This window comes from Podarcis gaigeae, assembly GCF_964106915.1.
Source record: "Podarcis gaigeae genome assembly, chromosome: Z".
Classification (NCBI taxonomy): domain Eukaryota; kingdom Metazoa; phylum Chordata; class Lepidosauria; order Squamata; family Lacertidae; genus Podarcis; species Podarcis gaigeae.
Window position 1 is genome coordinate 23,799,976 of NC_139691.1, and position 23,830 is coordinate 23,823,805.

Here is a 23,830-nt window from a genome sequence, read left to right on the forward strand (position 1 = left end):
ATAGGTGTGGTAAACCTGTTGACCACTGTTAACGACTGCAATTGGTCTTACAGGAAAAAGCAAGGGGTGAGATGGCTAAAAATATCTTTATCATGTATAATGAGATAAGAATCCAATGTCTCTATTCAGACTAGGTCTCTCCGTGGTTTTAAGTTTGGTAATAAGTTGCAATTCAGCAACTTATTACCAAACTTATTACCAAACTTAAAACCACGGAGAGACCTAGTTTGAATAGACATCAGTTTACCACATCAACAGGTTTACCACGCCAATCCCCCATTCCCACCGCCCTTCTAAGTTTCAGTGTATCTGCACACAAAAGCTCATACCAATAACAAACTTAGTTGGTCTCTAAGGTGCTACTGGAAGGAATTTTTTTATTTTGTTTCGACTATTGCAGACCAACACGGCTACCTACCTGTAACTAAAGCAGGAACTAAGTTCAACTAACTCCACCAAGATCCAACCCTGTATTAATAATGGGTTAGGAAGACAACTCCTGTTGTTTTTACAGTCCGTGGAAAATGATGATATGAGGAGGGTGTTCCCATATGGTGCATCACCTATACAAAGACTCATAGGGAAGAGCCATGACTCAGTGGCAGAGGACCTGTTTTGCATGCAGAAAGTTTCAGTTTCAGTCCTCAGCATCTGCATACAGAGCAAGGAAAGTTCCTTGTCTGAAATCCCGGAGAGCCATTACCAGTCATTTAAAACTAGCGGTTCCCAAAGTGGGTGGTACCACTTCCTGGGGGCAGTGGGATTACCTGGGGGGGGGGACTAAGAGGTAAGGAATGGCAGGGGTGACTGAAGGTGTAAATGACTACCAGATTTCGAAAAGCTGGTATCACTGGATCAAGTTCATCAATTTTGTTGAATTAAACTAAATATTTTAAACTGGATTTTGAATAAAACTATGATTAATTGTTACTATTTTGAATGTTATTGTCTTAGTGAATTGTGCAAACAGCTATTTAGAACAATACTTTTTATCAAGTAGGGGACACTGAGGATGAGTTTATGGAACCAAGAACACAATGCCCCCCAAAAGCTTGGGAACTACTGGCTTAGACAACACCAAGCAAAATGTACCAGTGATCTGACTAAGTAAGTAAGGCAGTTTCCTGAACATTACATTAACCACATCATCCATCACTGAGTGTCCTTTTCTATTGTTCAGTTTCAGTTCCAGATTTTGTGTGAAGGTGGGAGAGGTTTGGGCAAGATCCACTGACTCTCTGTACCACAACAACGCTCCCTTCAAGAGCACAACACATGTGGAAGATACTGCTTCTTCTCCTTACCATTGCCAGTGCTTGCAACTAAGAAATGTATATTTTCTTGTCATGATGAATTAAATATTGAACTGTGTGATTTTTGGGTGGGTCTGTATAGGTAATACAATGCTGACCATCATTCAAGGAAATCATTGGTATATGAGGGATTGATTGTCTCTACAATTAGAGTCAAAATCTTACCCACAACTACCACTTCCAAGACATGTCAAACCATTATTTGATGCAGCAGTGGGAAACCAGTGGCCCTCCAGATATCATTGGATTCCAATTCCCATCAGCCCCAGCCAGCATGGCAAGTAAGGGAACTGTAGCTCAGCAACAACTGAATTGTTACAGATTTACCACCATTGATTTAATGGTGCCTCCTCTTACAGTTTGATACGAACTGTGTTTTAGCAGGTATATATAACAATGTTACTAGGTTTGCCTCATTCCTGATCTATTTACTATGGCTGTGCACAGCTTCTCCCCTCCCAGCTGCCCTGCCCTAGGTAACACCAGGACTACCTGCTCCTCATCAGATTCAGTCTCAATTAGTTTGGGGGTGGAGCTAATGTTTAATTAGGGTTTTAAAACTAAGGAGGGGAGAGTGAGGAGACATTACATCTTCTTTACCCCCACCAAGAAGATTTAGGGAGGGTGCACAGAGAGGGGGGAGTTTTGTTGCACAAATACAAATCCTTGTATTTATAGAACATATTAGTTAATACAACCCTTAATTATTATTTCTATTATTATTTAAATGCATTGGAGGAAACCTGGGTTTAAGCCACCCTCACCAGCATGTGTGATTTGAGCCTTCTTCATTCTACACCAGAGAATTTTGCTGTATCTCAGTTAGAGATGGGGGAGATGTTAGGTTTGGTTAGAGATGGGAGAGATGTTAGGTTTGGTTAGAATATCAGAACGAACCTACCTATTTTGCACTTTCTGAAACCAAATGTGAATCAAAATTCACACTTCTCCACCCAAATAATGTTACTTCATATATTAAATAAACTAATATTGTGTGTAAATGCATTGCATTATGGGAAAGTGTTTGCAAAAATGTCTGTATCAGGGAAATTGTATGCAAAAATGTGCATATGATGAGAAATATGCACTAAAATGCTGTTGAATTTTCATTAGGACTTTCAGAATAAATAAATCATAATCTGATGCAGGAATGTAGAGACCTGAATTTAAGACTGAAAAAATGAGGAACAAACAAAAACGAAAACAGACAGATTAGTTTATCCCTAATCTTAAACTGGTTTCACCCCCACACCTATTTCAAACCCATCAATGAATATCATTTCACAGCTCCTGCAAGCTGCTTATTTCATTGCATTTCCTCTTGACAAGCTGCCTCTCCACTTTGTCAAAAGCAGAACATGGTAATGCATCAGAGTAAGCCAAACATCCTTCTTAAAGCCTATATCAGGGCCTGCCTGACTTTGGTTCCTGAGAATTTGTATAGCTCACTTCCCACTACTTTTTTAATATATATTGCCGCTCAGGGTGTTCATTCACTCTTGACATTCTCCTCTTCTACCAGATATGCCTTCTCCTGTCACCGTTTTGCTTTTCAAATCATTAGAGGCCTCCACATACAGCCACTATTTTGCCACATACTATGGCAAAATACATACTATGTCTGTCACGGGGGCAAGTACATTATTTTAGTCATGTTTCTACCAACAAGCACCCGCCCACTTGAATGGATTAGCCTTCAACCCACCTTCACACAGCTTTTGGGAAGGACCATACGTGACAGACAGAACATTGAGTCATCCTCCTGGAGACCTTTAGTCAATCAGACTAAAGAGAGTGAGGATGGTAAAGAGAGAGTTTGGCAGTTTAACAACCAAATAGGACCTGGCTTATGACCCCACTCACTGGATCACCACCTTGTCGTGGTGAGTGGACTTGCACATTCCTATGACCCTTGTGAGCAAAGCCGTTGGGAGTCTCATACTCCCAGCATGGTCACCCAAGGCGGTAAGGTCAAAGGGGAGGAGCTAGACAAAGAACAATCCAAGAAGTCCTCAACAGCAAAACAGGCAGAAGATAACAAGTAGTATGTTACAGCAGCTGTGAAGGCAGATGAAGGCTGCATCAGATAAGAATCTACCCATCATCATGATACTAATGCCATCGGAATAGAGCCTTACTGTGAAGACTGTGCGTTGGTCAGCATGCGCTGCTCTACACACATAAAACAAATTCACTCACAGGTGTCTTCCAAAAACCCATTCCAAACCCAAAAAAGTCCCGTAAAGGTAAAAGTAAAGGGATCCCTGACCATTAGGTCCAGTCGTGGCCAACTCTGGGGTTGTGGCGCTCATCTCGCTTTACTGGCCGAGGGAGCTGGCGTACAGCTTCCGGAGGTCATGTGGCCAGCATGACTAAGCCGCTTCTGGCGAACCAGAGCAGCACACGTAAATGCTGTTTACCTTCCCGCCAGAGCGGTACCTATTTATCTACTTGCACTTTGACATGCTTTCGAACTGCTAGGTTGGCAGGAGCAAGGACCGAGCAACGGGAGCTCACCCCGTTGCGGGGATTCGAACCACCAACCTTCTGATCAGCAAGTACTAGGCTCTGTGGTTTAATCCACAGTGGCACCCACGTCCCATGGTGATCAGCAAATGGTAACGGGGGCAGAACCGTGAAATCTAGAAGCCCCTAGTCATAAACCAGCACATGGGCAGTGGATAAAGATTCAGTCACTCTAGACTCAAGGAATGAGACAGTTGAGCAGCTCAACAGCTGTATCCATGACTGAGCAGCCCTATTTAGGATCCACTCTGCTCACCCCAAAAAGGTAGAAGGGATAGATAAGGGTTCCCTAAATATAGTCTGCCTTCTTTTTCCCCTGACTGGATTACTATGCCCAGTGGGGTCACCATCCAGCAGTCGTAAAAGACAAGTGAACTTTAGAACATGGAATATATGGACTTTGTTGGATAACACAGATTGCTATCAAAAACGATCTTGTTATGCTCTTGTCAGGAGTCCCTACTGGCATTAATGAGCAACTTTCAACCCTTCAAATAAAACTCACCAAAAACCAACAGGCTACTATTCTAAGAGCTTGGTGCATGATAAAATTATCCTCCTGGGTGATTTTAATGCAAGAGTTGGGCAAGATTTCGATCTGTGGCCTGGGAATATTGGGAAAGAAGGAATTGGAAACAGCAACCAGAATGGAATCTTACTTTTGACTATATGTGCAGCGCATAACCTTGTTACTAACACATTCTTTCAACAACAAAAATAAATTTAAAACATCATGGAGGCACCCTTAGTCCATGTAATTTTCCAAGCTGAAGACTGCCATGATGTGCTCCTTACCAGAACTATGATGAGTGCCAATGACTGCTGGACAGATCACTGATTAATACGCTCCACAATGGCTATCAAGATTATACCTCAACACAGGCTTCAAGGAAGGAAACCAAGGTGCATAATGAACACTCAAGCCCTTCAAGATCCCATTAAGCGGGATTGCTTCCAAATGACTCTTAAGGACCATCTGCTTTCTGAGTTCCCTGATAACATGAAAGGAACACTGGACCAAGCTAAAAACATCCATTATTGTAGCCTGTGAACAAACTATTGGGTATCAAACCAAGAAACAGCAGGATTGGTTTGATGAGAATGACAGTGAGATTGAACACATTATTGACAGGAAAAGGAAGACCTTTCAGATCTGGCAAAGAGAAAGAAAATGTGCTACTAAGAAAAAAAACCTATACCAACGCTAAGGCTAAGGTTCAAAGAAGAACCAGAGAACTAAAAAAACACCTGGTGGACACTAGCTGGATGCTCATGATGGACAGAGTTTATTTAAAGCCACAAAGACAATCTATGGGCCAATAAATAATGGCATGTGCCCCCTACGCTCAACAGACAGTACCACACTTCTAAAAGATAATGAAGCTATTGCACTGCACTGGAAATAACATTACCAGCATCTCCTTAATGGCAACTCCCCTGTAGCTGCTGAGGTCCTATCACAAATTCCACATAAACAAATTAGAGATGAGCTTGCAGTATCTCCAAATCTGGGAGAGTTGTGTACAGCTATTAACCAAATGAAGAATAATAAAGCCAGCTGACCTGATGGGATATCTGCCGAAGTCTTCAAAGTGGGTGGAATTGAACTTAAACAACAACTTCTCAAGTTCATCAGAAAAATTTGGGAGAGAGGGAAGATCCCACCTGACTTTAAGGATGCCAAAATTATCAATCTCTTTTAAAAAGGTGATAGAATGGATTGCGGAAACTATCGAGGCATCTCTTTATTAGCTGGGGCTGGCAAAATTCTTGTAAGGTATCAGGATGCTGTCAGCAGCTCCCAGGTGGTTGCCCAGGAAAGTATAGACAATGAAAAGTTTCTTACATTCTTTTTTTTATTTCAATCTTTATATAGAGAGGCTATCCAGCCTCTTGGATAATGGCATTGTCCCAAGTGAACCTCCACCCCTCATCTCTCCTACTTCCTCATTCCTCATTCTCATTATCTCCTCTATGGGTGCTGCTACGTGCCCTCTGTCTTTGGGCTCTTTGCTCTCCTACTTCTGAGGCTTGCTGGGTTCTGGAAGATGGAGGGTCTGGAATGCTTTCTCATGACAATGTGTCAGCTGCTCTGGCTCTCCCATGATTTCCCAACTTTTCCCCTCATCTGCCTCTGAGCTGCGACCTCCCTCAAACCCCTGTTGCAAATCTATACTGTCTTTGTCCTCCCTGGAGGCGGTCTCCACTATTCGTCTTCTGCCCAGTCCCTGACACAGGTATCTTAGCAAACCGTCTCATAACAATTCCCAAGGCTACCCTTCCTGAATCCCAAAATGGTTTTAGACCTTCTAGGGCAGGCATGTCCAAAGTCTGTTTTGGGGTCCTAATCTGACCCACCGGTTGATTTAATCCGGCCCTTGTGGCAGTATATATCAACAACTTTGGTCAGCCCTCACACATGTTCACTTCATCAAATCTGCCCCTCACTAAAAAAAGTTTGGGCACCCCTGTTAGAGGGACAGTGGACATGATTTTCACAGCTTGACAGCTTCAAGAAAAATGCAAAGAGCAAAACCAACCCTTTTATATGGCGTTTATTGACCTTTGACACTGTAAATCATAATGCCCCATGGACTGTCCTTCTGAAAATTGGCTGCCCAGATGAATTTGTGAACATTATTCGGCTCTTCCATGATAATGATAATATGACAGCAACAATCGCAGATAACAATGGCTCTCAAAGTGAACCTTTCACAGTGGAATCAGGTGTTAAAACAGGGTTGTGTTATCGCCCAAATTCATTATTTTCATTGCCATGATCCTACACTTTGTTGAAGGGAAACTCCCCACCAGAGTAGAAATCATATATCAAACAGATGGAAAGCTCTTTAATCTGAGCAGGCTGAAAGCAAAGAGTAAGGTTACAATAACTTCTGTCATAGAGCTTCAGTATGCTGATGACAAGGGATGCGGGTGGCGCTGTGGGTTAAACCACAGAGCCTAGGACTTGCCAATCAGAAGGTTAGCGGTTCGAATCCCCGCAATGGGGTGAGCTCCTGTTGATTGGTCCCTGCTCCTGCCAACCTAGCAGTTCGAAAGCATGTCAAAGTGCAAGTAGATAAATAGGTACCGCTCCAGCGGGAAGGTAAACGGCGTTTCCGTGCGCTGCTCTGGTTTGCCAGAAGCGGCTTAGTCATGCTGGCCACATGACCCGGAAGCTGTACGCCAGCTCCCTCGGCCAGTGAGGCAAGATGAGTGCTGCAACCCCAGAGTCTGTCACGATTGGACCTAATGGTCAGGGGTCCCCTTTACCTTTACCATGCTGATGACAACGTAGTGTGCGCACACTCAGAAGATGACCTCCAAACCATCCTAAATATCTTCACAGAAGCTTACAACAAGCATAAAACAATTGCTCTGCAGTGCCACAACCCAACTAAATGGTGTAATGTTGGAAAGTGTTGATCACTTCTCCTATCTGGTAGTTATCTTTCAACAACGGCTGACATTGATGCTGAAATCCAGCATCGCCTGAGCTCTGCGCATGCAGCTTTCTCCCAAATGAAGTACAGAGTTTTTGAGGACCGGGACATTTGCAAAATGCTTTTTACAAAGCTACTGTACTACCACCTTACTGTATGCTTGTGAAACATGAACACTTATAAATGCCATCTCCAAATCCTTGTAAGATTCCATCAACAATGTCTCTGAAAAAAATTACACATCACTTAGGAAGATAGGCAAGCTAATGCCAGTGTACTGGAAGAAGCAAAGTTCACCAGTGTCAAAGCAATGATTCTTCAACATCAACTTCATTGGACTGGTCATGTTGTTCCGATGCCTGATTATCATCTTCCAAAGCAACTACTCTATTCCAAACTTAAAAACTTAAAAATGGCAAGTGTAATGCTGGTGGTCAACAAAAGAAGTTTAAAGACTCTCTCAAGGTAAATCTAAAAAAAAAGTAGTATAAACACCATCAACTGGCCTGCGAGCGCTCCAATTGGAGAACAGCCTTTATCAAAGGTGTCATCGAATCTGAAGACACTTGAACTCTGGATGAAAGGGAGAAACGTGCTAAGAGAAAGGCACATTTGGCAAACCCTCACCATGATCAACTCCCACTCGGAAACCTATATCCCCACTGTGGAAGGACATGTAGATCCAGAATTGGTCTCCACAGTCACTTACGGACTCACTGTTAAAACTGTGTTCATGGAAGACAATCTTACTCAGCTATGACTGATCGACGAAGAAGTAGCTGGGTGTGCTTAGAGGTTTGTCAAGCAGGATAAACCTGTTTAATTGCCTACAGCCTTAGGATACGGAAAATGACATGGAAATGGGTTAGTGGTGTTTTACAGGTAGAGTTAAATGGGCAGCCATAGAGAAGACATATTTTTAACAAAAAACAGTTCTGTTGTGGAGAATAACAAATAAAGTTCTTAGCGGTAAAATTATTATTCAAACCTGAAACAGCATTTCTGACAGAAGGTAAGTTCTGTTACTTTAATAGTGAAATAGTCAAGATTTATCTTTCATGGACTGTTGGTTAATAAAAATGTGCTTCGTGTTTCCATCGTGCCTCAGTTTTAATTTATACTTGGTTGAGGGAATAAGGTATCATAGGAACCCCAATATCAAGAATCCTTGCTGCAGTTTTACATTATGCGCAGCCACATATAGAGAATCCCTGATTAAGCTGTTTCGACAGGTAATAAGGTTAAATCACTCCAGACTTAGTCACGTTGCCCTGCTCCCAACTTCGTCAAAATTGTTTGTCATATTATAGCCTAGTGGTACAGCATATCCCTTATACACAGAAGGTTCCAGGTTGAATGCCTGGCATTCCCAGGTTAGAAGACTCTCAAGGTGATAGGAAATCCTTTCACACAAGGCCAGGGTCAGATTCACTGTGAAACTAATTCCAAAGGTGTCCCAGAAGCTATTTTAGTTCACATTGCTTTAAAATTTTGGTCTAGTAGATCTAACTTAAGTGGCCTCCCAGCCAACCAGGGACTTAATGGGTCAAACGGCCAGGGGTGAAAGGCCCATGCCTGTCTGTATGCACTACAAGGCTTCAATAGTAGAATCTGGAACTGAATTACTGCTTACTAGCATGTAGCATCAGATTAAACTGCAGCAGCGTGGCAGGCACGGCTCATGGAAAAGACTCCCGCTATGGGAGTCAGACAAGCTCTACAGAGGCCTGTTGAATATACACCCCACCCCCCATCAGATTCTGCCATAGGATTGCCCCCATAAGGTGTGGTCTGTTGTAAGAAAGAAAGAAAAACCAGCAGCCAGGTTGAAGTAGAAACTGAAGTGCCACTCCATCAGGAGACAGCCCCTTCACCTCTCCCTCCTGTTCACACTTTTAACCTGCTGAAGAACTAAAGGTGTATCACATGACCTATTGTCTCACATTGGCTCAAACCTGTGTGTTTTGGTAGCTATTTTATGGGCACCCAGCAATATGTTTGTGTCCTAGGAGGGCAGCTGGAATTGAAGCTCCTGTTAGTTTTAAAAGGCAAGATTCTGGTATTTATTTTCTTTCTTTTTAAAAACCAAGCAAATGGTTTTTAGTTGAGGGTGCAACCCAAGCCAGTGCCCTCCAGACAATTTAGGATACAACCCCCATCAGCCCCAGTCAACTCAACTGTAGTCTGCTCATGGCTAGGAAAGGCTGGTGTAACCTGTGGGCTAAATGAGTCAGGGCAGGAGTGACTCTCTTTGTTATCAGAGGATTGAGTCACCATGATCTAGTTCTCACTGGGGTTGCCACTCTGTCCTGGGCTGCACCACTTGAGACTGCAGGGTGAGACTGCAGGGTTGGGGGCAGGACTCACATGACTGCATCCTTGTCTATTCTACCCCAAACACCTGTGCAAGTAGGGCAGAGAGAAGGCTGAATTAGAGCATTATGTGCAATGCAAGGAATATCTGTATTCTTCATGGGGCATCATTAAACTCCATGAGCCCTCACTCTAAGTCTGAAGTGGTCCAGCTTTCCACACAGGCTTTCCGCTACAGTGAGAGAACTGGGCTTTTGTCAGATTAGACGTCATCTGTTTATGAACCTTCAAGCAGGAAGCCACAGTAAGAGCTGTTCCTGGCAAGGAAAACATCGGCTCCTTCTTCCCTTAGGGAGTGTGAAGGAATTGTGAGTCAGAAGCAGTGTGTGTGTGTGTGTGTGTGTGCGCGCGCGCACGCGCACACACACACACACAGACACATATTCCTGCAAAGTTCCTCTCTGGCACGCCCTCTGCTCTTTAAGTTCCTTTTCCTTCCGTGAAAAGTTATCATAAGGGAGCAGAATAAAAATAGTCATGACACAATGCACTCACAGAGACTGCTCTTCCAACCCTATTTCCCTCATTTTTATTTTTTTTAAAGCTTTGCCTCCTAGTTAATTCGAAGAGGAAATATTGTCTGGCTGCCAACTAACCAGTCGAGGGCAAGTGGAAGAGGAGGGGACAGTGCTAGGCATTTTTTAAAACTAACTAAATTCAGAGAAAAAAGAAGCAACTTGATGTGTTTATTTTAGTAAAGTTGGAATTTTCTGACCACAGTTCTACAGTACATATCTTTTTTGTCAGGGACATGTGCTTGAACTCTGTAAAAAACAAACAAACAAACAAACAAACAAGCACATGAACTAATGTTATAGCGTAAAGGCCTAGTGCACAATTTCATAGGCTGTTGTATAGGATGGTGCATTCTTCCTACTCAACTATGCAAACACACACATACACACACACACCACAGGCTCTGTTGAGCCAAGGGAGGCAGAGTGGGTGGCACCAGAGAAATGTGGACATTTGGCAACAGCAATATGAGGCTGCTGTGTGCAGTTCCTTCATCCCACACTAGAAACCAAGAATATGCTCCATTTATCAGCCACAGAAGAAAAAAGAAAACTGAACTGTCCCTTCTGCCCAGGAAGTATGAAAAGGGAAAGGGCATATAAGGAAGTGGTAGAACATTTTCTTTGCATGCAGAAGGCACCAGGTTCAATCCCTGGTATTTCCAGGTACAGGTGGGAGAGATTCCCAGCTGTAACCCTGGAGAGTTGCTGCCAGTTAGTGTCAACAGTACTGAGGCAGATGGACAATGATCTGACTCTGTATAAGGTAGCTTCCTATGAAAGTAAAACTGGGCAGTGTTACTGCAGGCTCATCGTTAATGTTTATGCAGATACGCATCAGATAGTTCAAGGGCTTATTTGAATGTGCAGAATCAATGCAAGACAATCACTTCTGAATTGCATCATCGCCCAAATAAGGGGAAACCCATCAATCTTCAGATTCCTATGTGTACAGCTGAAATGTTAGAATATTAAGTATTTTCTCCCTACACCTGCATGAAGACAGGAAGTATTATGTGGCATTAACTATAAACTTATTTATTACATTTATATCCAGTCCTTCCTCTAAAGAGACCAGGGTGGTGTACACAATAACCACTATAACCCAGCCTTCCAACCTTGGGTTTCTAGGTGTTGTTGGACTATACATACCAGCATTTCTCACCATGGGCCATGCTGGCTTGGAATTTTGAGAGTTGATGTTCAACAGCTGGAAACCCTTGTTTGGCTCTCCATGCTGGCTTTCTTTATTAACATGGTCTTGCTCAACCTGGTGCCCTCAAGAAGTTTTGGATACCAACTTCTATCATTCCTGACTATTGGCCAGATGGGAACTGGAGACTGAAACATCTGGAGGACACCAGGTTAGGGAAAGCTGCAATAACACAAGACGAATTAACTTATTTTGTACTAAACAACTCTTCACAGTGCTGATGCTTCCCTCTAAGAGGTAGGCAATATGTTGCAGACTCCAACTTCCACTAGTCACAGTCAGCATGGCCAGTGACAGGGGATGATAGGAACTGTAGTCCACAGCATCTGGAGGGAAATATACAGACTACCCCAAAAGAAGACAGCCAGTCAGTGTGAAAGGGATGCTAGGAAATGGAAAAGAAGCACTAGTACCTCTTAGACTATGGCATATTCCCCATGTCTGAATGCCCCCCCCCCACTCCAGAGACTCATTTGGGCATTAATTATATTTAACAATTAAAAAGCTATTTGAAACAAAACTAAATCCCCTCCCCCAACAGACTCTTTGGTTCCTATTGTAATAAGAATGTATTATTACTCCTCAGCAGGTGTGTAGTAAAGAAGTAACAGTTTACATGCAAATCTACTCTCTCTATATACAGTGATACTTCGGGTTAGGAACTTAATTCGTTCTGGAGGTCCGTTCTTAACCTGAAACTGTTCTTAACCTGAGGTACCACTTTAGCTAATGGGGCCTCCTGCTGCTGCTGCGCTGCCAGAGCACGATTTCTGTTCTCATCCTGAAGCAAAGTTCTTAACCCGAGGAACTATTTCTGGGTTAGCGGAGTCTGTAACCTGAAGCGTCTGTAACCCGAGGTACCACTGTATACAGCTATCATTTGGTAGCATATGGGTTTCTTTCATGCCCTCCTGCAACTTTTCATTACTGGGAAACTCTTGGCATTGTGAAACAATTTCATGTTCTAGAGAGCCACTTCTCCAGCATTGGGATTGTTCCAGCTTTCTGGAATCTGCTTGGATGTTGCAAAGGCAGCTGAAGACAAGTAGCATGTCTGTACTAGCACAAGCTGTTGCTTTAAATTAGGTTAATGGCTTCTGGGCAGGAGCTATTGAGGGTGTGACAACATCAAGGGAGGGGACCTCAATCTGGCAATGCAACAGAAATAAAACCATTCAACAGATTCCTGCATTGCAAGGGATTGGACTAGATGACCCACAGGGTCCCTTCCAACTCTACATTTCTACGAATCTTTTCTCTGTAGCTTCTGACAACATAACTGGACCATTTCTATGACAATTTTGCATGGCTCTGTTCAAATTAGAGCTTTAATTGCTTTGATTGGTAGATGAATGGATGACAATCTAGTAATTAATGTGTGGTGGTAGTTTTAATTGGCAGGACCAATTTTTAATTGGTTGGACTGCAAGTAAAGAATAATTCCTAATTATTATTATCTAAAGTTATTTAACCAGTAACTAAAGTTACTTGATTCTGGTGTACAAATGTAAAATAGGGTTGGGAAACCTGTGACCCTCCACATGATGCTGGACCACTGACCATGTTGACTGGGAATTATGGGAGTTTGTTGTCCAATAAAATCTGGAGGGCCACAAGTTCCCCATCTGTTCTTTAAAAGAAAACTAGGAAGAGCTTTAACAAGGACCTTGCCTTGTAACAACAACAATGGTAAGTTTTGTTCATTAAATTGTTCATTATCTTATTCTTCCTCCAATAATGCACCTCTTGTGAGGCAACATACCGGTACATACATGTTTATTTAAATTTTATTACTGAGTTGAGTAGCTGCTTAAAAGGCAGATCATTCATTAGCAAAGAGTTATGTAACTGATTCCTTTCCAAGGTTTTCCTGCCCCGCACCTCTGGATTAAGGGGGAAATGTAGCTTTTGGGACACAATATAGTTTTTAGGCATGACTGTCCCACTTTTCATTAAAGAGGTCTCCTCTAAGAAATCAAAAGGTTCATGGAAGATGTTCAGAAGTAATGCTCATAATTGCTTGCAGTATATCACAAAAGCACCCAGTCTCTGTTCCTCTAGGCATATGGATCCTGGCTAATACTGGCACATGTGATCAACCTGAACAACAGATAAAAGCACCCATAGCTTTTAGGGAGGATGCTAGGATGAACCCCAGTTGTAAATCTTCCTGAGAAGCATGCAACAAGATCTGGAAGGCTGCACCTGCTCCTATAAGTGAGTAGCCAAATTGCATGCAATGTGCAAGTGCATTTCAGAGCACCTCAATGTTGTGACTTGATTAAACAATATTTTGAATGTAGGATGCTGTCCTATGCTACAGTGACTCTACAGGGTCTTTAAGGTGTTTTTTGTCATGAGTGTCTGTGGGGCAGGGGGGCACCCCCAAATCCTAAATATATTTAATTCAGTGTACAAAACACATGCACATCCAACTAGTCATGAGTTACTGATTTGTCCATGCCTCCTTTCAATTAGTAAGGTAAAGGGACCCCTGACCATTAGGTCCAGTTGTGTCCGACACTGGGGTTGCGGTGCTCATCTCACTTTATTGGCCGAGGGAGCTGGCGTACAGCTTCCGGGTCATGTGGCCAGAATGACTAAGCCACTTCTGGCAAACCAGAGCAGTGCACGGAAACGCTGTTTACATTCCCGCCAGAGCGGTACCTATTTATCTACTTGCACTTTGGCGTGCTTTTGAACTGCTAGGTTGGCAGGAACAGGGAGCGAGCAACGGAAGCTCACCCCATCGCGGGGATTCGAACCGCCAACCTTCTGATTGGCAAGTCCTAGGCTCTGTGGTTTAACCCACAGTGCCCCCCAAGTCCCCTCCTTCCAATCAGCTTCGGTCAATTGTGTCAAGGGTGCTCCCTAGCCAAAGGAATGCACACATCAAATAGTTAACTCTTTATTGTCAAACTAACACTTAAGAGTTGTTCCTATAGCTCTGAATACCCCCACGCAGCAGTCTAGCGTCTAGACAGCTATTCCCAGGTCTGCGCTGTATGGAGCAGTTGCTGCAACAGGGGACTGTGCCTCCTCCACCAGCTTATGTACCTCCCCCTGGCCTGACAGGCCATTTACCTGGGAATAAACCTGAATAAACTCAGCGAGTCTAACTTTTGAGTAGGCATGTATAGAACTGCACAATGAATCTAATACGATTTATCATTTTGTTTTTTAAAAAACAACAACAACAACAACAAACAACACTTGGTTATAGGCCTACTTTTCAGATCCAGGCATGAATAGCCTCAAGCAATGCACCTGGTTTTAGTTCAGAGTGGGGAAAGTAAGCCTCCATTATCATAAGTTTAATAAATGCAGATTTTGGGCCAAACAACAGTTTGTGTTAAGCCAGTAATTAGCATTTCTGCACTTGTTTTTTCTTGCCTAACAGCAAGAGTGAGGGAGCCTGACTAGGGCCATGGCATGGAGAAAATAGATTTCGCTATTTGTCCCCAACATGGTCCTAATTCAGATCAGCTTCACATCCATACCTCACCTCTCATCTGCCCCAGGAGAAAAGGTGCCATGCTGGAGTTAGATCTGGAGATGTGGAGGCTCTATGCACACTCTTAAAGGTTTGTGAGAGACTGCTAGAGACATGCACTAGTCTTGCCACACTTCAGAAGGTGGTGTAGTCAGGCATTTGCCCCTACATAGTGCTTCCTTTTTCTTTCTGTATAGAGCATCCAAGACAGAAGTGGGGAACCTTTCCTTCCAACCAAAGGTTGCATTCCCTTTCTGGACAGCCTTCTAAAAGCCGCATGCCAGTGGTAGGTGGCCTTTGGAGTGAAAGTGGTCAGAGCAATGAATGTAAATTTTACTTCCGCACAGTATGCTAGTGTCTTCACACACCATTCTCTATTTTCCAACTGAACAAGCAAAAGGCATTGCCAGCATTCAAAGACACTTCTGAGCAAGGAGAATGTGAAGTAAGGCTGGTGTGGGGCATGACCTGTGGAAAGCGGGTATGGCTGAGAAGGGGGTGTGGTCTGGGGGGAGACTCAAGGGCTGGACAGAAAGGTCTGGTGGGCCACATTTGGTCTCTTGGTCTGAGGTCTCCCATCCCCATCTAAGAGCATGGACATCATTAGGGGGTGGCTCAGAGTTCTGTGACCTTAGTCTTTTGCACTGAGCCTCCCTCCCTTTAATTTTTTTATTAGACTTATTATTATATTGTTATGAGTTTGGAGTTTTCCATTGATGTGACCTAGAAATAAAGCAGCAAACTGGAGAGAAGATATGAGCAATGTTTGAGAGCAATGTCTGATCTCTGTTTGAATCCAAAGCTGCAGTTATGCAGAAAATTGACTCTTTAGGGGTGTTAATGCTGTGTACCCCTCTATCATTGACTCAGGTTGTATATATGTGTAAATATATACCATATATAATAAAGGCACCACAGTCTCTGCTGTGCCTCTTTCCAAAAGGAAACATGAACCCTGGGGAAGTGCCTGAAACCCCTGGAATCTCACATCACTCTGAGATTGGGGTGGCATGCAAGAATATCATTATTACTTACTATTACTTATGATGATGGCGAGGGGAGCTGGATACACTGCAAAGGCCCCATCCACCTGCCATCTTAATTTGCCAAAGACATCTAATACATATAAATTAGCATATGCAAGTTTGAGCCATGGGTCTATGCCCCAGTCCCAGGAACATCCCATCTAAGAGAAAGCATGAGACTATTCTTGGCTTCTTTGGAAAGCAAACAGCAACCCCAAATCCTGGGTGTTGATTTTCTTCAGACACCACCCAAGCTTCTAGGTCTTGAACAACACAGATAACATAACATAACATAACATAACATAACATAACATAACATAACATAACATAACATAACATATAGAGCATCAGAGGACAGCTTCCTAGAGCAGATCCCAACACCAGGCTTGCAAATATATGCAGTGGTTTCCCAGCTGTGGTGGATAACACCATTGTATTGCCAAATCCTCAGGGGCATTCCAAAGCTTCTTTCACACTAGCTCACATTGGCAGGCATAATCAACAATTTGGCCAAATCACTCATAAAAAGAACACAAGAGTAGAATACCGAGGAAATGGCTTCTCATCGCTCTCAAACCGTAAGAAATCAGGTACAGCATAATTCACGGAGAGAACAATGTAAGTAAAACATACATTCAAGGGCAGGGAACAAGGACTATCTATAGGCTTAGCATATTGACAAGTCCTCTAGAAACCAGAACATCTGTCAAAGACATCAACAAAAGACAGACATTCCTAAAGTCCAGAAGGATAACAGTCTTGCATTATTTATTTGAAACATTTTTTATACTGCCAGTCATGAAAGGATTTCAGGATGGTGTACACTGTACATACAACATCTGCCCATCATAATGCAACGAAACTATCACTATAACTGCCAATTACATGGAACACATATAACAACAAATTACGAAACTCATACTGATCAGTGTGTACAATATCTTATAATAAACATTTCAAAAGGTCTGGCCATATTCTTGTGTGCACTGAAGGAGGATTTATTTCTGTCATGTTCTGGTTTCTTTACAAAAACCATTGATGATTGCCAAGTATCATAAAATGAAAAGGGACTAGAATTTCCTCTGGCAGCTTTGAATCTGCTTATCAGTTTCTCAGCCAATGCTACTCACCATATTATTTGGATACAATATTTAAACCTTCCTCATGTTTCCGACACTTGGCAACTTCCATGCTCGCTGCCATTAACACAAAGGAGAGCAAATCATTGTTCAGTGATCCCTGAGGGTGGATAGCTCTTATGCCCAACAATGCTAATTCAGGTGTCATATCTATTATCATTCCACACATTATTTACATTAACGGCCCCCACAACCGAAAATATTTTTACAACTTCCCCAATGCCACCACATGTGGACATAGGTACCTAGAGTGTTACATCCCCTCCAGCTGGCTTGATTACCTTGGAAATTCTAGAGAGCTGTGCTGGTGTGTTGGACTACCTATGTATAGCTTCAGGGTGGATTTTCAACTCTTGGACGAGAATGATTTCAATGGTCTCTTGGTCCATAGCGCTTTCCAATTTTTGTTTGAAATTTGTATACCTAGGTTGGTTTCCCAGAGTACTCTGCCCCACCCCTAAAAATCTAAGTAACTAAAACAAATAACACTTCTCTTCTAATTCTCCTAGCCTCACTCTTTAGTTGCTCCCCTTTCTCTAACATGTCTCATGCCCACATTGCTTGATGATTTTTAAGCCAGCAGCAAGAGATGTCACAAGGATGGCACTGTTACCTTGGCAACTGGAGCTGGGTGGGGGTGATTAGCAAAATCAGTCCTCCTGGCAAACTGAGAATATCCCCTCACCCACCCAAGTTTAGGATATCCCACCATTCTTCAGCAGAGCTTCTCTTCCTTTGAGAAAAATAAGTGGCTCACATATATCTAAACTAAGCTTTAATAATAAACTGTAACAAAATAACATAATGAGACTCAGTGCTGGATTTACGTATAAGCTAAACAAGCTATAGCTTAGGACTCCACTCTCTTGGGGTCCCCCCAAAAAATTAAAGGGGAAAAAACCTGGATGTACATTTCCAAAATACAAGATAAAAAACAAATAAAATAAAACCTACATACAGCAACAGTGTTTTGTGTTTTGTAGGTTCCTGTTTATTATCTGCAAATGGCTTTAGATACCTATTAGGTCCATAAATTACCATATAGCATATATTCAACACAAAAAACAGTGACAATTTGTTGTTGACAAAGGACAGCGGGACATATAAAGGGCCCCATTACCTTCAGTAGCTTAGGGCCTCATCAAACTTAAATCCAGCCCTGAATGAGAGAAACTAAATACAACAACATGAGGTAAGTCTGAGGCAAAAAGCAAGAAGAGGCAGTTGGTCCCTCTTAACTGACATTCTTAACGGAACACAGACTGAAGGGAGGGGCTGATTCCGGAGAAAAACACACAAGCCCCGCCCACCACATACACAACATTCTACTGTTCAAATTAGACCCCAGTGTTTTCCTTACGGCAACTCACCTACCTGGACCATTATCACTGATCCTCCAGAGACTTCAAAACGTTGAGGCACCTGCTGTTCTTACTTCATTAAACAACATTTCTAAAGGGAAACCATCCCAGCCTCCTATGTACAGCAGAAAACTCATGCCTCCAATGTCTATTGGAAAGGTTGTAGCTCATTGGAAGAGCATCTGCTCTGCATGCAACAGGTACAACAGACCTGTGGGACAAATCAGCCACATACCGGTATACTGTAACCAGCATGCTTAGCTCTAGTAAGTGCATGAAGGGGTTAAGGCCATAGAGTAAGCTGTTTTCCCAGACTTAACTAGGTCATGCCCCCTCACCTTGGAAGGAAGGAAGGAAGGAAGGAAGGAAGGAAGGAAGGAAGGAAATCAAGTCTGTTTGTTTTTTGTCTCCCTTTTTTGCACTATGTAACTGACCAGGAAGGACATCTTTGCTGATCACTCCAAGTCCAGATGGTTGTGTGGCTTAAACAAGCCATCTTTGTGCTTCTATACAAATAAACTGGAAACACTTACTCTACCATGTGAACTCCATGTGTAATAGAGGTCTGGATTTCAGTAGTCTGCCCATGAGGTCTGCAAGACTTCAGGAAATGACCAGGCCATCTCGCTGCTGAAGATTCCTTTCTGTCCCTTCCAGCTCTACAATTTATAATTCTATTATCTTCACACACACACACACACACACACACACTTCCTCCACCAGTTGACCTCAGCAGATACTGCTGACTGATAACCCTCCCCCATTTTTTGCTCACAACAATCCTGTAAGGTAGGTTAGGCTGTGAGTCTGTAATTGACTCAAGGTGACCATGTGAGCTTTATGGGGAAGCTGGGATTTGAACCTGATATCTGAGTGTGTTACCATGTGCATTGGGCAGACAAGGTGGGAGCAACCCAGAGCTCACACAATTATCCTTGGTATCAAAATTGGAATGCTAAAAGTATGTAACCCTGAAAACTACAAAGGCCCAAAACACTGCAACTTGATGCTTGTGCGCTTCAGTGTGTGGGGACTACAGAGTGGTAGGTATTGGAGTTGTGCTTAGAAGTCTGGTTTTATACTTTATCCAGATAAAGCAAAATTTATTCCACACCATCACCTCCATGTCATTTTGCTGGTGGTGGCAGGGTGGGAGTGCCATTGTGTGGTCCGCCTCAGGTGCCAAAATGTCTTGAGCCAGCCCTGGAAGAAGGTTAGGGTAAGAACAAGGAGTTTAGGATGATGTCAGCTGGTGCTCAGGCTTCCTCCATAAGAAAAGTCTTACTAGATCAGGCTAAAGGCACATGTAGTCCAGCAGTCTGTTCCCATAGTGGGCAACCCAATGCATTGGGGGTAAGGCCACAGCAGGAAGCATTCTGCTATATTCCATAGATTTTTATTGATCCTGAGTTGTCTGAAAACTTTGTGACCACTTTGGGAGATGGTACACTTGCAAAGCGTTAAGTCAGTGATTTCAGTAAGTATATATCCAAAATAATGGTCATGAAGGCCAGAGAGAGAGAGAGTGTGTGTCCTGGGCAAGGTTTTCTCCAGCAGGAACTTCCAGGGAAAGCCTTGCATCCCCTTCCTGTCAAACGAGGCAATGGGGTTGCCAGGCATTTCAGTGGTCAGATCAGCCACAGTGGGGACTGGTGGTGAGACTGGCAACCGTATCTCTCAGGAGTGCCTGGCTTTGAGAGGAAAAGTGCAAGGCAATGCAGCTGCCATCTTACATTACCCACAGAATACCTCTGGGCCCAACGCTTGGCACTGCATGCCTCAGTAATGCTATGCTGGGGTCCAATAGTTGGAGAAGTTCAATTATTGTAGGTTTGCTGTGTTTCAGAAAATGTGAATAAGGTGGGTTCACCTTTAAATGCAAACAACTGGGTTTCTCCTCCATCCCTAATCTTTGACTGGGTATGTTATTTCAATAGCAACCCTGCTCCTCCAGGGAGCATTTTGACACTACACACAGAAACAAATGCCCCCAGTACTCAGTCAAGGTCCATCCAGTTCACCTTAGCAGTTTAATATCAGGATTTGATTTACATGACAGGCTTTGAAATCATGGCCTTGAGGGGAAAGGGTCCATCTCCTGTTTCTAATTTATTTTATATGGGGTGGGAGGAGTAGAAGAGCAAGGAGAAGTCCAAGCAGGAGGAAATATAAAAAAAGCTGGTGCCTAGGAGACAACAACCTCTGTTCCCTTTCCGTTCTGTGTGGACTCGGCGTCTCCCGTTCCCTAAGGTATTATCAAAGGAAGCACTTCAGTCAAGAGAAATAGACAGTACTGCCTCCTTCAACAGCCACTTTCTCTGGTATTTGATGTGAGATTTCTCTCAGAAATAAATAGAACCCAGCTCCCCTTTGCTCCATTCTCTTCCAGTGGGCTGGCCTGTCACCTTTGATGTCACTAGGCAAAGATGAGCCTCAGACTAAATGGCGCCCCAGACAAGAAGCATATTCAGGCTCCCCTGCCTGTTTTTTCAATATTTGAATGCTTCCTACCCCCTTGCATTTATAGCCCGATTCAAAATGCAGCTTTTACATATATTAATCACCCCACTGTATGATACATTTTGATGCATGGATCTGATCACTATTGCTTGAATCCAAAGGACAGCTCAGGAGGCTTTTATTTCATAAAATTTATACACTGCTTGATTGTAAAGCAAAACAAAACAAAAAAACACAAAAAACCACACACCCTCAAAGTGGTTTACAAAGTGGCATGTTATGGAACAAGTCAGAAGTAAGAACCAAAGGATGAAGAACAAAGGGCTGCATCAGAGCTCATAAAAAACTTGTTCCTCAAGCAACTCCTAATCAGAACAGCTGGCCCTTTTAACTCCTTCCTGCCAAGGATTCAATAGTCTGCATGGGTGGGCAAAATCAGTCTAGGGCAGAAGAAGGGAACCCTTTTCAACCCAAGGACTACATTCCTTCTGGGGCAACCTTCCATGCCCACCATGGCATGCCAGTGGTGGGTGGACCCACAAATAAAAGTGGGCAGTGCAACAAATGCAATTTTTACCTTTTTTACAGTAGGCTAAGTTCTACACACATTTACAGAGCCCTCTTGTTTTCCATGCACACAACTAAGAGGCATTATTGGAGGTCAGGGACACATTCAAGGCACTTGGAATGTGCAGCAGGGCTAGTGAGCAGCGTAGGCTGGGAACAGGGGTGTGTGTGAGGACTAGGGAAAGTTCCAAGGGCCAGACAGAAAGGCATTGTGGGCCGCATTTGGGCCCCAGCTTTGAGGCTCCTCCCACCTCTTGTCTAGGGCCTGAAGGACCTTCACTGAGAAGGCACCTTTTGAAGTTCATTGTTTCATCCCATGGGGCCACTGCAGAAGGATGCAGCAATTCTCGATTGCCTGTGAAAGATAGAGATGGGGGAGAATTTCAGTTCAGTTCACATTATAATACAAACATGCCCTCAAATGATATACTAATGGAATATAGCTGCCTTTCAAATTTCTCATGACTTAATTTTGCAGTGCAATTCTCATAGCAAAAAAGTATAAATGTGTATATCAGAGGACAGTGTTGCAAAACATTAGTGAAGAAAACATGCATTATATATGGAGAAATTTCTTGCAAAAGCATGAATATCAGAACAGAAGAAATGTGCACTTAAGAGATAGCAAACCCATGGACAGCCAGTTAAAAGCAGCCCACCTGATCCTTTTCCCTAAAGAATTACTCCTTTGCCTGTAACAGCATCTGGACACATAGAAATTAAGTAGGTGCAGAACCATAGAATCATAGAATCATAGAGTTGGAAGAGACCACAAGGGCCATCGAGTCCAACTCCCTGCCAAGCAGGAAACACCATCAGAGCACTCCTGACATATGGTTGTCAAGCCTCTGCTTAAAGACCTCCAAAGAAGGAGACTCCACCACACTCCTTAGCAGCAAATTCCACTGTCGAACAGCTCTTACTGTCAGGAAGTTCTTCCTAATGTTTAGGTGGAATCTTCTTTCTTGTAGTTTGGAACCATTGCTCCGTGTCCGCTTCTCTGGAGCAGCAGAAAACAACCTTTCTCCCTCCTCATACATCTTTCGTTTTATCACCACTGCTCTGGCAAAAGTTTTCTCTGCTTGTTTTTTTAAAAAATATACTTTCCCTTTTGGGGCCAAATAGAGAAAATATCTAAAGATGGGGCAAAAATGTCCAAGTACAATGTACCTTTGAGGTGAAGTGCAATAAGCTCAGTAGTGGTATAGCACCTGCTCTGCATGCAATAGGTTCCAGGTTCCATCTCCACCATTTTCAGGTAGAGAATGTCCTCCTTCTGAGACCCTAGAGCATGGGTAGGCAAACTAAGGCCCGGGGGCCGGATCCAGCCCAATCGCCTTCTCAGTCCAGCCCATGAACGGTCTGGGAATCAGTGTGTTCTTACATGAGTAGAATGTGTCCTTTTATTTAAAATGCATCTCTGGGTTATTTGTGGGGCATAGGAATCCCCCCCAAACAAAATATAGTCCAGCCCCCCACAAGGTCTGAGAGACAGTGGACCAGCCCCCTGCTGAAAAGGTTTGCTGACCCCTGCCCTAGAGAGCTACTGCCAGTGTCAGCAATACTGAGCTAAGATGGACTAACTCAGTATACTATATGTGCCTAAATTCCACACATAGAAGCTACAAGGGTAGTCTACAGAATTCTTCCTAAGGAGTAAAGGGTCTCTGGAGATGTCATTTTTATTGTGCATTCATGATGGACACAAGGCACAGCTGTCAACGTTTCCCTTTTCTTAAGGGAAATTCCCTTATTCCGAATAGGATTCCTCGCAAGAAAAGGGAAAAGTTGACAGCTATGACACCAGGAGGTTATACATAATCCTGCTTTTCAATACTGTTTGCAGCTGCAAAAGTTTCAGGGTAGACATATCCCGTAGCTTTCCACTGGCATCCTGTAACTTTTTATATCACAAATGTTTGGGGGGGGGTGTTGAGGGGTCCTATTTTTGTTGTGCTGCAGTGCAAGAGTGCCCTCTAGGTAGCAGTAATGTGGTAACAGTAGGGAAGCATCGTAGAAAAATTAATAAAGCGGAATGAGGTGCTGATAGCCTAGTATAAATCCACCACTAATGCATTATTAACGTCAGAAGAAACCCACAAAATAACCATCACCCTGGAGTGGCCCTAAGTGAGTGGCCCTGTGCTCATCTGCAAGGGGCATATGTCAAGGCATTGTTTTTCTTGTAAAAGAAAGAAAAAAGCATCCTGTGTTTCTGTTACTTGTTTTGTCAGCCTCTGGAGGCACTAGAGTCCTCTTGCAGCAATAGTCACTTTATCAGATATGTGGCAATATTATTTCTATCCTCCGGGGGTCAGGTATAGAAGATAGTTAATTTCAGGTGTGTTCATTGGTTTTTGTTTGTGTGCGGACAGAATTCGTGTAGGCAACAGCCTAATTAA

At 43.2% G+C, this 23,830-nt stretch overlaps 1 protein-coding gene across 1 annotated transcript in view; it reads right to left on the minus strand.

The window, feature by feature from the left end:
* Positions 1 to 18,235, minus strand: part of ARHGEF9 (Cdc42 guanine nucleotide exchange factor 9) — a 274,051-nt gene extending 255,816 nt beyond the window's left edge. The window contains exon 1 of the mRNA XM_083722047.1: positions 18,161 to 18,235. The gene's annotated coding sequence lies outside the window, so the exon portion shown is untranslated. The remainder of the gene's footprint in view (positions 1 to 18,160) is intronic.
* Between the last annotated feature and the right edge of the window lie 5,595 nt (positions 18,236 to 23,830).